The sequence below is a fragment of the Eptatretus burgeri genome, chromosome 1, assembly GCF_056783735.1.
Source record: "Eptatretus burgeri isolate ZD-2024b chromosome 1, Ebu_testis_v1, whole genome shotgun sequence".
NCBI classification, from domain to species: Eukaryota; Metazoa; Chordata; class Myxini; order Myxiniformes; family Myxinidae; genus Eptatretus; species Eptatretus burgeri.
Window position 1 is genome coordinate 80,371,833 of NC_140961.1, and position 12,500 is coordinate 80,384,332.

A 12,500-nucleotide genomic window follows, 5' to 3' on the forward strand; every position below is an offset into this window, starting at 1 on the left:
GAGTTTTAACCTTCATTGATTGCTGGTGCAGTTTTTTTTTACCCCAAGATTATGAATAGATAAACTCCAAGTGGATAGTTGAAAGGTGCAATTCCAACTGTATTAATAACTGAATCAATTATTTTCAAAGTTATAAGTTGCTTACCGAGCAAAGATATTTCTCGTTCATCTTTAACCTTTGGAAGGATACCACGAAATGCAATACAAACACCATTTTGTTCTACTTCTTCAACAAACTGAGCCACAGCCAGCAGCGAGTCGACCATAATCATCATCAACAGCAATCGTACCAACATAGAGCCAAGAGAAAACTTGCACAAGATGGGATAGTGCTGAGGCTTAGTATTGGTCACTTGATTTGGTACGAACAAGAGGGAAACTGTGATTTGTCACTCAGACATTTTACCAAGATGAAGCATAGCTTACCTGTTTCCAAATTCAGGTGACAATCATTACAAACTCTAGACTTCGTTGCAAAAACATTGGCAAATATATAAAGATAGGATATAAAAGTTTTTCTTCAATAAGGGAAAATTTTATTTTGTTTTGCATTACCTCATCTACTTCAGGCCAATCAAACAAAAGGAGAAAAAACCGGAGGGATTAAGAGTTACTATTGTCTGCGATGCAAGTTTGAAAAAGCAAACATGAGAAGAAAAAAAATGAACTTTCAAAACTATGCTCTTCGGAATGTTATTGAGAATCCATTGTCACATATGATCCCGAGAAGTCCAGCTGACTGTAGTGGCTATCAGCGTGATTTTTTCTTCGGGTCCAAATTAACCTTTCTCTCCATCGAATTATGAGGATGAAGCTAATCAGTTTACACTTCCCTGCTGTCGGTCGTTGTAACTTGTAACCAATTTTCCGCTATTTCAATTCCTCAAATAATGGACACATGATTAACAAATCAAAAAAACCCAAAAACCTTCAAAAATCTTTTTTTTTTTCTCTGAAGTGGCCAAACCACATCGAAGCATAACTTTACATTTATGACCACCTATCCATGAGGAACAAAACGTTCACGCATGGCATCATAGGTCACATGGTTTGGCAACCATATTGGATTTGCCCATAAAACCTATAAAAAATTCTTCTTCAAAATGGCTGGACAGATCGAAGAGAAACTTCCACACAAATGTTCCCCAAGCCTTGGGTGTACAAATTTAAGGAATAATTGATAGGTCACAAAAGCGTTTGGCAGACATATTGGATTGAATAAAAATAAAAATCCGTTTTCTTTGAACTGCTTAATCAATCATCACAAAAGCTTCAAATTATGATCTCGTGGTAATGAGGAATACATATGAGTCAAATTTCAACTTGATCAGATGCAAGGTCTGGTAGCCAGAATTTTTTTTTTAATCTGGGTTCTTTTTGATTATTATTTTTTTGAAAAAGGCTCAATTGGCTGTGCCTGGATTGGTTTGAGGGTGGAGGAGTAGCAACTGAAATGTGAATCCTATCCAGGGTCCTCCTGATGACTTCATATTTTATTTTTGCTTCTTTTGGTTTCCTTCTGATTACTCCAATGCAGGACTGTACCTATTGGTATTCCATTTTGATCTGAGTTGAATAAATTTAAATCTCATTCTGAATTCAATTGAATAATAATATAAAAACGTCATGGGTCAGGGTCAGATGTCCAATCAAAGCGGGGGTTCCATCAAAAGCGGGACATCTTGGTACCCAGGCATCACTACCAGCAGTTATCAGAGTGGCAAAACCAATTATGCCTTTTTATTAATTATGTAACACACCAGTACACAAACACCACACAAAACTACAAAAAACAAGTACTGGTGAGGGTCTGCAATCTCTGATTGCTCTTTTCTTGTTTATGTACTGTATACAATCGCCCATTACACATTTGCACTGCTTTTGTACGTGATCAGTTTTCTTCTTGCTTAAACCAACATGCTTGAACATTTTTTGAGCCATAAATTCTGTTACCATTCTCTACACAAGAATTAAATGTTTAGCATTGGTGTCAGGGTTTAGCTTAATAAGCTGACTGCATACATAAAGTCTTTCTTGAATGATGTTTTTGGAATTCTGAATGACAGACAGAAATGCGGATGTTTGTGATCAGAGCATCCAGTCCAGTGAACCGTTCTCTTGAACAGAGCATTGGAACTGCAGAAGCAGTTTTCCTTGGCTATTTAGCACAATCCTGGACAGGTCACCACTCCAACCATTTCTTGGAGCACAGCTGTGCCGCTAACGCTGTGCCCCTTTCACCAATTACTGGTACTCATTTTGCCGACCACAGGAGGATGAGAGCCCTGAGTCAACCCCACCTGGTGTTCATTCAGCAGCCAACAGGGCTCAAACACAAGGGCCCGAGGATCCAAAATCCAGCCACCCTAACCACTAATCCAACACCAGCCTTCTCATCAGAGCATAATCCACCCCATTTTGGATGAATGGCTTGTTCAAGCAGCTATTTGAATCGCGCTGCCTTCTCAGCCCTTGTGACTGCACGAGCCATGCCATGATAAAAGCTCACTGCCTCCAAAGCAGAATAAAAGCGTCAGAAAAAATACGTAGAAGCCATCGCTGGTGCAGATGTTTCCAAACACGGGCTTGTTCAGCTTAGCCTTGTACTTGGAATCAAGAAGTCTCATGTCCCCCAAAATACTCTCCCCACACTGAAGCAGATCACCAAGCCAGCAAGCTGTTGTTGCGCATTCACCACATCACCCTGATCATAAGAAACAAAGAGAAAGCAAATTTGCATTGTGTTTTCTGTTGCTCTTCTCTACATTTTTCTTTCTTCCCTGATTCAAGACCCCTCCACCACTTCCACCCGCTTGCCCTGGCTGAACTGGAATAATGTGGTGTGATGGGAAAACAAAGGGGACCGGGAGGGGGAGGGGGTGGGAAAAGTGGGCCTGCTTCCTCGACATTTAGCCTCTTCTCCCCTCACTGTTTTTTTGATATCAGGAAAAAAGAAACACCTCCTGTAAGCAGATGGACAGCGAAATGAGGCAAGAACACTGCACCATTTCATTTCCCTGAACCAATACCATACTTAGGCTTCAAACTGCCATCACTCCCATAATTCAAGAGTGGACGCTCTAAGCATTATGTTACCGAGGCTGGTGTGAAGGAAGGCGTACAATTAATACTTTGTGTCCACAGAAATGTTCATAGGAAGATCATATCCAAAAGTCTCAAGACATTTCATTTGTAAAATCAAATTTTTATTTTGTGGTTTAACTTTATAATGCAAAAGTGGATATTTTTGGATTCCAGCATGCTTTTGTTTTTGGTATAACTTTGTTATAAAAAATGGATATTTGCATGACCTTTCAGATATGCTTCTAAAAAGGTAAATGCATATTCGTGTGTGTGTGTGTGTGTGTGTGTGTGTGTGTGTGTGTGTGTGTGTGTGTGTGTGTGTGTGTGTGAATTGTGTGTATGTTTTTTGTTCAGGTTCGTGGGGAAAATTACATAAATGTTTTACTCCAAGAATGTAATTGATGAGTCGTTTGAACCATATATATATATATATATATATATATATATATATATATATATATATATATATATATATATATATATATATATATATATATATATATGTATGTATTATATATGTATGTATGTATGTAGGTATGATCGCATATATGAAGGATTTTTATGCCTTGGGACTATTGAGACAAGGATTGTGTTTATGTGCTATTCAGAGGATGAATGGGCAAACCAAAATATTTCCGTGCCTTTGAACGGGGTGTGGTTGTAGGTGTCAGGTGCACTGGTTTGAGAGTGTCAAGAACTGCAACGCTGTTTTTCATACTCAACGGTTCCCCGTGTGCATCAAGAATGGCCCACCACCCAAAAGGACATCCAGCCAACGGCAGGTCAGTGGTCGAAAATGGCTCATTGATGAAAGAGGTCAAAGGAGGCTGACATAAATTGTGCAGAGCAACAGATGGGCTACAATTAGTCAACCGAGTCCCGTACAACATTGGTGCCTAAAGACCCATAAAATAATCAGCACAACTCATCGTACCTTGTGTGGAAGAAAAAATAATTATATTCATGTTTTCTCAAATATAATTGTTTGCTGGTACGATATATATTTAATTTTTTTGAGCTGTAGTCAAATTGGCTGTTAGTAATGTTTTCCCATTGCCCAAGAGTCCCTTTGACCTAGATATTGATAAAAGGAATGTCTTACTATGAAAAATGGTCTTTGCTCGCTGCATAGAAACAAGAGTGACCTGTGGTTAATAACACACTGAAAACTTTTGGCATGATTGTGTCATTCTCTCCCTCCCACCCAAAAGTGGACACACATTGCTATTTTGAGGTTCTTTTGCATAATGCTTATCAGCTAATCCTGTAGTGGAATTGCCAAATGTCTCACACTCCCACATTCTTTGGAATGTCCAAATTGTGTATAAGAGGGATACTTTGGGCTTCTGTTTCAGCATGCTTTTGTTTTGGTCCAGCATGCTTTTTTGTTTTGGTATAACTTTGTTATAAAAAATGGATATTTGCATGACCTTTCATATTTGCATGAACATAACAACTGGGTATATGTTCATTCAAATGTTTCAGTAGAAGTCCATTCAAATGTTTCAGTGAATCATTGACTGTTCTTCCTCCATCCATCCATCCATCGGGACCATACTCTGTGCAGAGTGTTGGTGCTGCAGAAGCAGTCTCCTTGGCTATTGGACTCAATCCTGGATGGGTTTGCCACTCCGACACAGGATACCAGCATGCTGGTACTCATTTTGCAGACCACGGAATTATGACAGGCAGAGTCAACCCCATGTGGTATTAATTCAACAGCATAGGGGGGATTTGTACTCAAGGATCCCTAGGATCTCAAACCCCACCACCCTCACCATTAAGCCAACACCGGGCATGTTCTTCTACTCATGTCTCCCCGAAATTAAAGATTACTCCATTTATATGCTGATCCAACTTGTGGAAATTGAGTTGTTTTCACACCACAATTTAAATGGTGCCCAAACAGGGACCACAAACTCCAGCAAGGGCTGGGAACAGCATCGTCTGGCATAACAGCAATCAGAGTGGCCACAAACTAAGATGTTTGCTCTTACTTCAGATCCGGACACTGCATCTCTCTCAGTCAAACCAGGTAACATGTGGTACTCCCGTGATAGGAGAGGTATACAAAGGAGAACCTTTAGTGCCAGGCCCTAAAACTTAAGCGGTTGGAGGCCATTTAAGATTACTGGAGTTTACCCTGGGCATTTGAAGGTTTATATCCAGGTTTGCAAACACTCTAACGGAGAGCGTTAAGGCTCTGATACGTGCTAACAGGGGTGGAAAGGCTTCTGAAAGGAGGGGGTGGGGAGGGGTTAGCCCTCCCCAGGAGAGAAGAGGTTGGAGGCCCTGCTCCCCAAGAGATAGGGTTGTAGGCTCTGCTCACTCAAAGGTCAAGTCCCCAAAGGGGGAGAACAAATACGTGTTACGCATGTTTTGTCAAGTTACACTCTTTGGATCTCTGTTTGTTCATTGTGCTCGCGCTGGAAGTTTGCTTGCTCTGGAAACTGTTGCAATGTTATTGTGTGGAGGTGTTACGTATTCGTAAATCCTGTAGTTTTATATTAAGGGAGTTACCTCTTCGTCATGCCGTCCAAGAGTGCTTTAAGACCTGATAGAGAGGTGGTGTGTGTTAAATCGATCTCTGTGAACATCTGAATAAGAAGCGATTGTGAGCTTGATAAGTAACTGAAGATTACTTTACGATGTCATCCATGAATGTCTTGCTAGAAATGATATTGCAACAATTAAAGAATGAATCAATTGAATGTAAAACTTGAGGCAGACAGTTAAAGCAGCCTGTGTTTGAACTTTTCTGTTCAAGGTTTGGTGGCACTGGCTCATGACTTAGAGCAGAGGGATGTTTCTTGTGTGTATTCTTGATCCCTTCTGTCTGCTGTTTAAGCATGAAAACACATCATGTTCATTACTTAAAATGATCCCTCAGATATGCACACATGTGTTTTGGTGAAGGGGTGGAGGGGTCGTGTCAGGATAAATCAGCACCATGTGGGCATTAGAAGTGGCCCTCTATGGGGGCCCAGCAACATTTGTTGGAGGAAGTTGGAATTAGTTGATATGCCTTATGTTGACTTAATGGTTAGAGTGGCAGGTTTGGGATCTAAGGTCCTGAGTTCAAATCAAACTTCTGTTGAATTTCTACCAGGTGGGGTTGACTCAACCTGTCATCTTCTGAGGTTGGAAAAAAATTAGTACCAGCTTGTTGATGTGATTGAGCCATTCGAGTATCTCTGTGTCAGAGTGGCGACCTGTCCAGGATTGTGCCCAATAGCCCAGGAGAAACTACTTTGGCAGCACTGATGCTCTGTACAGAATACCGTCCCGATGGATGGATGGATGGATGGAATTAGTTTAGAAAATATTTTGATTAATGGAGACAAGTACAGACATTGAACACGTAGTGGAGACATAGTTTAGCTTTGCAGAGTTAAAAGGAATGCCATTCGTTTAAGGGATGAAGGGAAGTATGAGCTTGCCATGGGAACGAAGAGAAGCTTGCTGGAAGCACGAGTGTGAATGAGAAATCAAAATAAATGAATGAATGCAGGCCTGGTGGTGTTCGGAGGGAATGTGGAGTGTATGGTATGAAGGAATGGAGAGGGAGGAATGGATCCCACCCAAGGAAACCTGGGGTTAGAGTAAAAGATTAGTTTTGTGTGTTCATCAAATTTACAAATGGATGTTGTTTTGTTGGTGGTGCCTGAAGAGTAGAACAGCATCATTTTGCAGGGTGCAGGAGATAATTGACTGGCTTGGATTGTGGCTCATGAGAAGATAAGTATTGTTGTGAGGGGCACCTCAGGCGCTGGGAGCTCGCCAGCCAAAGTAGGCCGTGGGTCCAGGGGACCATTTGTTAATGTGGGTAGTGGGAACGGGTCCCCAAGGGAAGGGGCCCAGTGCACCAAATGCTATGGTGGGCATCAGGGAGAGACAGAGAGGGCCTTCCCCATAGTTCAGTTAGGGAGCAGGCAGGCTCGGAGGTTGCCTCAGCATCCCGGGGTGCCATGTGGGTGAGTTGAGCATGTGGGCAGACCTGCCAGTGCTGGAGCCACACAACCCAGCCATGAAAATATGCGAGGGGCACGAAGGAAATTTTTTTTGGGTCAGGCTGAAAGCTTGTGACGAGCACCAATGCAGATATGGGATATAATAGTTGTTAAGCCCCATAGTTGAAAGAGACAGGCATATTGAAAAGCCCCAAGGAAAGTTTGAAAGTTGATACAGGATAGGATAGATTAAGATATGTGTACCCCTTTTCCCCATCCAACTCCTCACTGATCCTCGGCTGCTGGGCTTGCCTGTTGGGAATGCCGAGGACCTGTAATAAATTGTCCTGAGGATATCTGTGTGAGACTCTTGACAAGTTTACTTGTCTCTCCTCTCTGAAAAGGGATCTTCGGGGGGATGGGATGAGGAATTTGGCCCGGATTGCAAATATTTGGAAATGATTAGGAATTTACAAGGACATTAGGGGGGCTACAAATAAAAAAATAAAAAGAAAATAAATAAATAAATTTTATTTTTGTTCAAACTTAGCAATGGGGTATGGACTAAAGACAGGCATCAGCCTTGGGATTGGGGGATCATATGCTATGGCCGAGTCGACCTTCCAGACTCGAAGTCACCACCACTCTCCTCAACCAATAAGCCACCACTGTGATACCAGCCAGCATCACCTTAGCTGTTTGCCCCTGTGCCTTTCTTCTTTACCTATTGCCTTTGTCATACCTTGCCGTACCTTTGTTTTGTTGTTCATCTTTGTCATGCGTCCAAAGGGACAACTTGCTCCGTGGCAGCAAACCAAATTCCAAAATTGCAGGGAGGGTTGAAAGACCGAACCATGCCATAAGGACTGCCAGTCGACAGCCAGACCACCAAGGACTGCATGCAAGCAGCCGGGGAAGAGGGCAAATATTAAGGACAATTCACATTGAATGTGAGATGGCATATGGCCTGCCATGATAGGGTGAGCTGCCTCCAGCAGCCTGGTGAGAAGAAAGCCATCAATCGCAACTAAGATGTTGCATTCTGCTGGACATTCACTGTTTGCCCCCTGTTAATGTTTTATTTTTCCTTGAGTTACAAGATCTTGTTCATGGGCCGTATTCATATTCGAATTGGACGTAGTTATTAATGTAAGATCACCTGTCTAAGTTTAGTTCAAAATTCTGAAAATGTAGCATATGGGTCTCCAGGTGAGTTGGCTTAGTTATGCAATGCATTAGGTTTATTTATTATTTTTTGAGGACATGTATTGAACTTTGAAATGTCACACTCAGGGACCTGTAAGTAAATTGGTTGAGAGGGTAACTGCACCTGACCTGCATACCACATGATCGCCTGGCGACTCAAGTCGCGTTTGGTAAAACAGAGGGGGTAGTGTTGCGGTTTTGTAAAACCGGCACTTCGAGGCAATGGCGCACAACATATAGCAGTTCTGAGGCAATTATTTCATAAATATTCATTCAGTTAGCCCTTCTATGATATTGTTATGAATTTGGAATTCAATTGCACACAACATTCAGGTTCCCTACATAGCTCACCTTTCATTGTTTAAATGTTCAGAGATCGATTAGATGCGCTGCGGATCGATTTAATAGTTAGGGACCGAAACAATGGAGACGTCCCTCCCCGTCTTCTGAAAAGAGGAAGAAGAACCCTGCGGTGACGTCAACAACTCCCTCCCACCCGTGGTTGAGCAGGGGGGGGTGGATCACGAGGGCATGAGTCATGCCGAGGGTGCGGGGAGGGGGTGCAAAAACGATAAAGAGGACATCTTTTTCTGAGTTTGTATGGGGAGTCCCGTGGTAGGGCTGAGTTCGTGGGCTAAGTTCGGTGGGGGAGTCCCGTGGCAGAGTTCGTGAAGAGTCCCGTTCTGAGTCCCATGTGCAGAGTTCATGTGCTGAGTCCCGTGGGAGAAGTAAGATTTTTTGCTTCGGGGAGAGCAGTCGGTCAGAAGGCCATCGGGTCCTGCTTGGCTTGCTATGGCTTGAGGCCTCTTCGGAAGCTTTTGCTTTGGCTGGCTCAGTGAGCTTCGGCTGTTGCTTTGTTTTTGAAGGAACTTGAGCCGGTTGTTGGGCTCGAGCTGCGAGTGGAGGCTTCTTCCTCTTCTTCTTGGTTCGTGGAGCTTTTCGTTCTCCATTTTGTTCCTGGCTTGGTGCAATGCATCGGCCTCTTCTTGGAGTTGGATCCTTGGGGAAGTGACGATCGACAGGAAGGATCGGCGCCTCGTCTCACCGGCACATGTTTAGAAGCGCGGGAGGATTCGCAGGAGCTCGGGAAGGATTGCGGCGATTGGATCCAGCTTGCTCTCGCTGGAGCCTCGGGACCGGACAAGTTGAAGACCACACGAGGTGGAAAGGTTCGAGTTAAGCTCTGAGTTTCAGCTCACCTGTCCTCCGAGCTGGAGCTCGTGATTAAAGGCCTCAGGCACCGTTTCGTGTGTGTGTGTGTGTGTGTGTGTGTGTGTGTGTGTGTGTGTGTGTGTGTGTGTGTGTGTGTGTGTGTGTGTGCGCGCGCACGCACGCGCGATGTGTCCATGGGCCCGTCTAATAAGTAGGAACTGCTGTTAAGTGTAAATGACTGCACATAATAAGTAGACGGTTGTAGTTCTTTTGTCATGCTTTTGTTGCTTGTATAATTGCATACGTGTTTTGCCTTATTTCATTGCATACGTGTTTCATTATAATAAATGTCCTTGGGTGAATGTAAATCTGCTCGTTGCATCCATTCCCTCATTGACTGAACATTTTGTGTGCTGGGAGTTAGAAAACTTCGTTGGTTTGCCGTAATAGGGGCACATTTGGACCGCCGGTTCTCGGCGATTACGCCGCTCAGAATCGCGCACGGACAAGCTCGCCTCGGCGGTTTGTTCCGTCCGAGTTCCGTCGAGGGTGGAATACCCCAGTAGTTGGATCACGTGGGTGTTTAGGTAAATTGAAGATTGGCAATCGACCCCACGTGATCTGCCGATTGGCGTATTTCGGTTCTTGTACTCGGACCCGTCGCACAGAGTTATCGGGGCGGCGATCTATATTCCGGGCGATCGGTCGGGCCGACTTGACTTGCGGCTCCGTTCAGAACGGTCGGTTGGCGGCTGACCCCCGGCCCGTAACAATATCTAATGGGTATATGGGATGAGATACAATGTGAGTGCTTTTAGTTAAGTCTTTTTTTTTGTTTGTTTTTTTTGTTTTTTTGTATACCTTGTTGAGGCTCGTGTGAGAGCTAACACACAGCGCACAGCACGGGGGCATGAGACAAGAGGGGAGGGAGTGGGGAACAGAGCCATTAGGAGATCTGTGGAAGGGAGAGGGATGGGACGGGGGAACATGGGGAATAGAAGATGGACATTACAGGGACTTTCAGGAAGGAAAGCAAGGAATTTGAAGGAGGTGGGCTTGGTTGGATTATCGGGGTAGAAAAGATCGAGGATTTGGATGGGGGATGATGAGAGGTGGTGGTGAACAGCTGTTTTGAAGGCCTGGAGGGAAGAATGGGAATGAGAGGGTCGAAGGGCATGACACGCGAAGCCGTGGGGAAGATAGGTGATGGGGAGAAAAAGCAAAACACGATCGTACACCGAGGGGGAACCAGTAGGCCTCAAGCCTCAAGGGTTGGCCTCAAGCACCCGGTAAGACAAGGTCGACAAAAATCTCACAAAATAGCACGATTTTTGAAACAAAACCGAAGTAGGAACACACAGTAACATGTAGATGAGAAAATAAACAGTTAAAACGGGACAGATAACGACCGGAAACTTAACTTTGAGATCGTCAGCAGAGAGCCTTGAAGGAGACCTGTCAACGCTCCAAACCCAGAACCGCAAGTCTTAAATTAATTTGCAATTATTTCATCTGTTATATTTTGCTTTATTTCACACACGACCTTTCCTTCAAGCATGCATGCATGCACGCCACAAACCAGACCACACAGCGACCGCCTCAGTAACTTATGTGGACCATTTTCATGCCCAAATGGCACACCATTCCCCAATGGACGTTTCACCTCAGACACTCACCATACACACCACAATACGACAACCTTCATAGAAATCACCTTAACAACTCCTAAAAATCCACACAGTGACTTATGCTCGACCTCTTCATCACAACTGCTTCAACCACTTCAATGTCCTTACACCACGAACACCATATCACTTTCCTCACCTCACCACAACCACGACAAGGCACTGTTACCACAGTCAGCACCATGATGCTTACTGTCATTCTTTGGAATTCTGGAGAATGGAGGACATTGTGGAGCCCATGAGTCAGAACATATTGGTATCCAGCTCAAATCGCAAGTATGCGCTGGAGTCCATTTCATGTTGCATTGGTAGCTCTGGTGCTCCGCTAAATATCAACCCTCATTTGGAGCCTAGCACACATTCATGGCCAGAGAGCACTACCAAAAACCCGCAGCCTATGGTAATCTCGGAGCTCCATTGCATGGTCGAGTTTGAGGATAAATGAAGCCATTTTGGGCTTTGGAGTCTGGCGGAGCATGACTGCTTCTTGGGGAGGCATCTACGTTACAATAAAGAGCACGTGGATACACCTGCAGGTCATTTTGATCCAATTTTTGGCTCCTCCTTTGCCGAGTCTCTATAAAATAGATGCAAAGAGTTGAGAAGGCAGTTGCAGTCATTGCCGAGGACTGGCAAGGTCATTGCCAGGTCATTGCCAAGTAATCACTAATTCATCGGCTCTTGGCTTTGGTTTCATTCCTCAGCCAATCTTCGTTCTGCTCTGTCTCCCTTTACAGACTTTCTCGCACACACCACATAAAGCTATCATCTCATATATTCTGTCTCTCTCATCTTGTCGTGACTGTTGTGGAAGCACAAATACTAAAGAGAAACAACATACATGCACTCCTTCACTCTACCTCTTCTGCCTCACATTTGCATCCATTTACAACCCATTTGCACCTCCTACTCAGGCACCATAGACACTCCCAGTTTTCTTCCCCTCCTCCCCCTCCTAAGCGACTGGGAAGTGTGGGCCTGTTGGCCGCGCCAGGTGTTGAAAGAGGTTGAAAACACTTCAATTGCCTCTTTCTGTACTCTAATTTCCTCGGGCATGTGCCTGATGGTGCCTTTAATGTTTGCATAATTTAAGAAATGTGCAAGTTCTTTGTATCAGTTTAGCTCTGCCCTGTGTCTTCTCTTTTGTATATAACTTTTATTTTGCTGCACCCTACAAATCCTTGCTTTCCTTGCTGCACATATTGCTGTAATAAAACCTTTTATTATTGTTCAAATGCTTTTCCTCATTTTCACTTTAGAAATAAATTGCTTATGTTATAAATGTACCCAGCTCGTTCTGTCTTTTCCTACACTGATGCAGCATAGTTTGCACATTAGTTTTGCCGGGAAGTTCTACCCCGTTAATTGGCTCTCACGAGCCAGTTCATACTTGACATCTCTGCTCGGCTGCACCTGAGAGGGT

At 43.9% G+C, this 12,500-nt stretch overlaps 1 protein-coding gene and 1 long non-coding RNA gene across 2 annotated transcripts in view; one reads left to right on the forward strand and one right to left on the reverse strand.

The window, feature by feature from the left end:
* LOC147034827 (uncharacterized) overlaps nt 1-8,713 on the reverse strand; it is an 86,520-nt gene extending 77,807 nt beyond the window's left edge. Inside the window, exon 1 of the long non-coding RNA XR_015060659.1 lies at nt 8,592-8,713. This is a non-coding gene — a long non-coding RNA (uncharacterized LOC147034827). The remainder of the gene's footprint in view (nt 1-8,591) is intronic.
* The window catches only part of LOC147034822 (uncharacterized), a 497,607-nt gene that overhangs the window by 460,488 nt on the left and 24,619 nt on the right, over nt 1-12,500 (forward strand). The window lies entirely within an intron of this gene.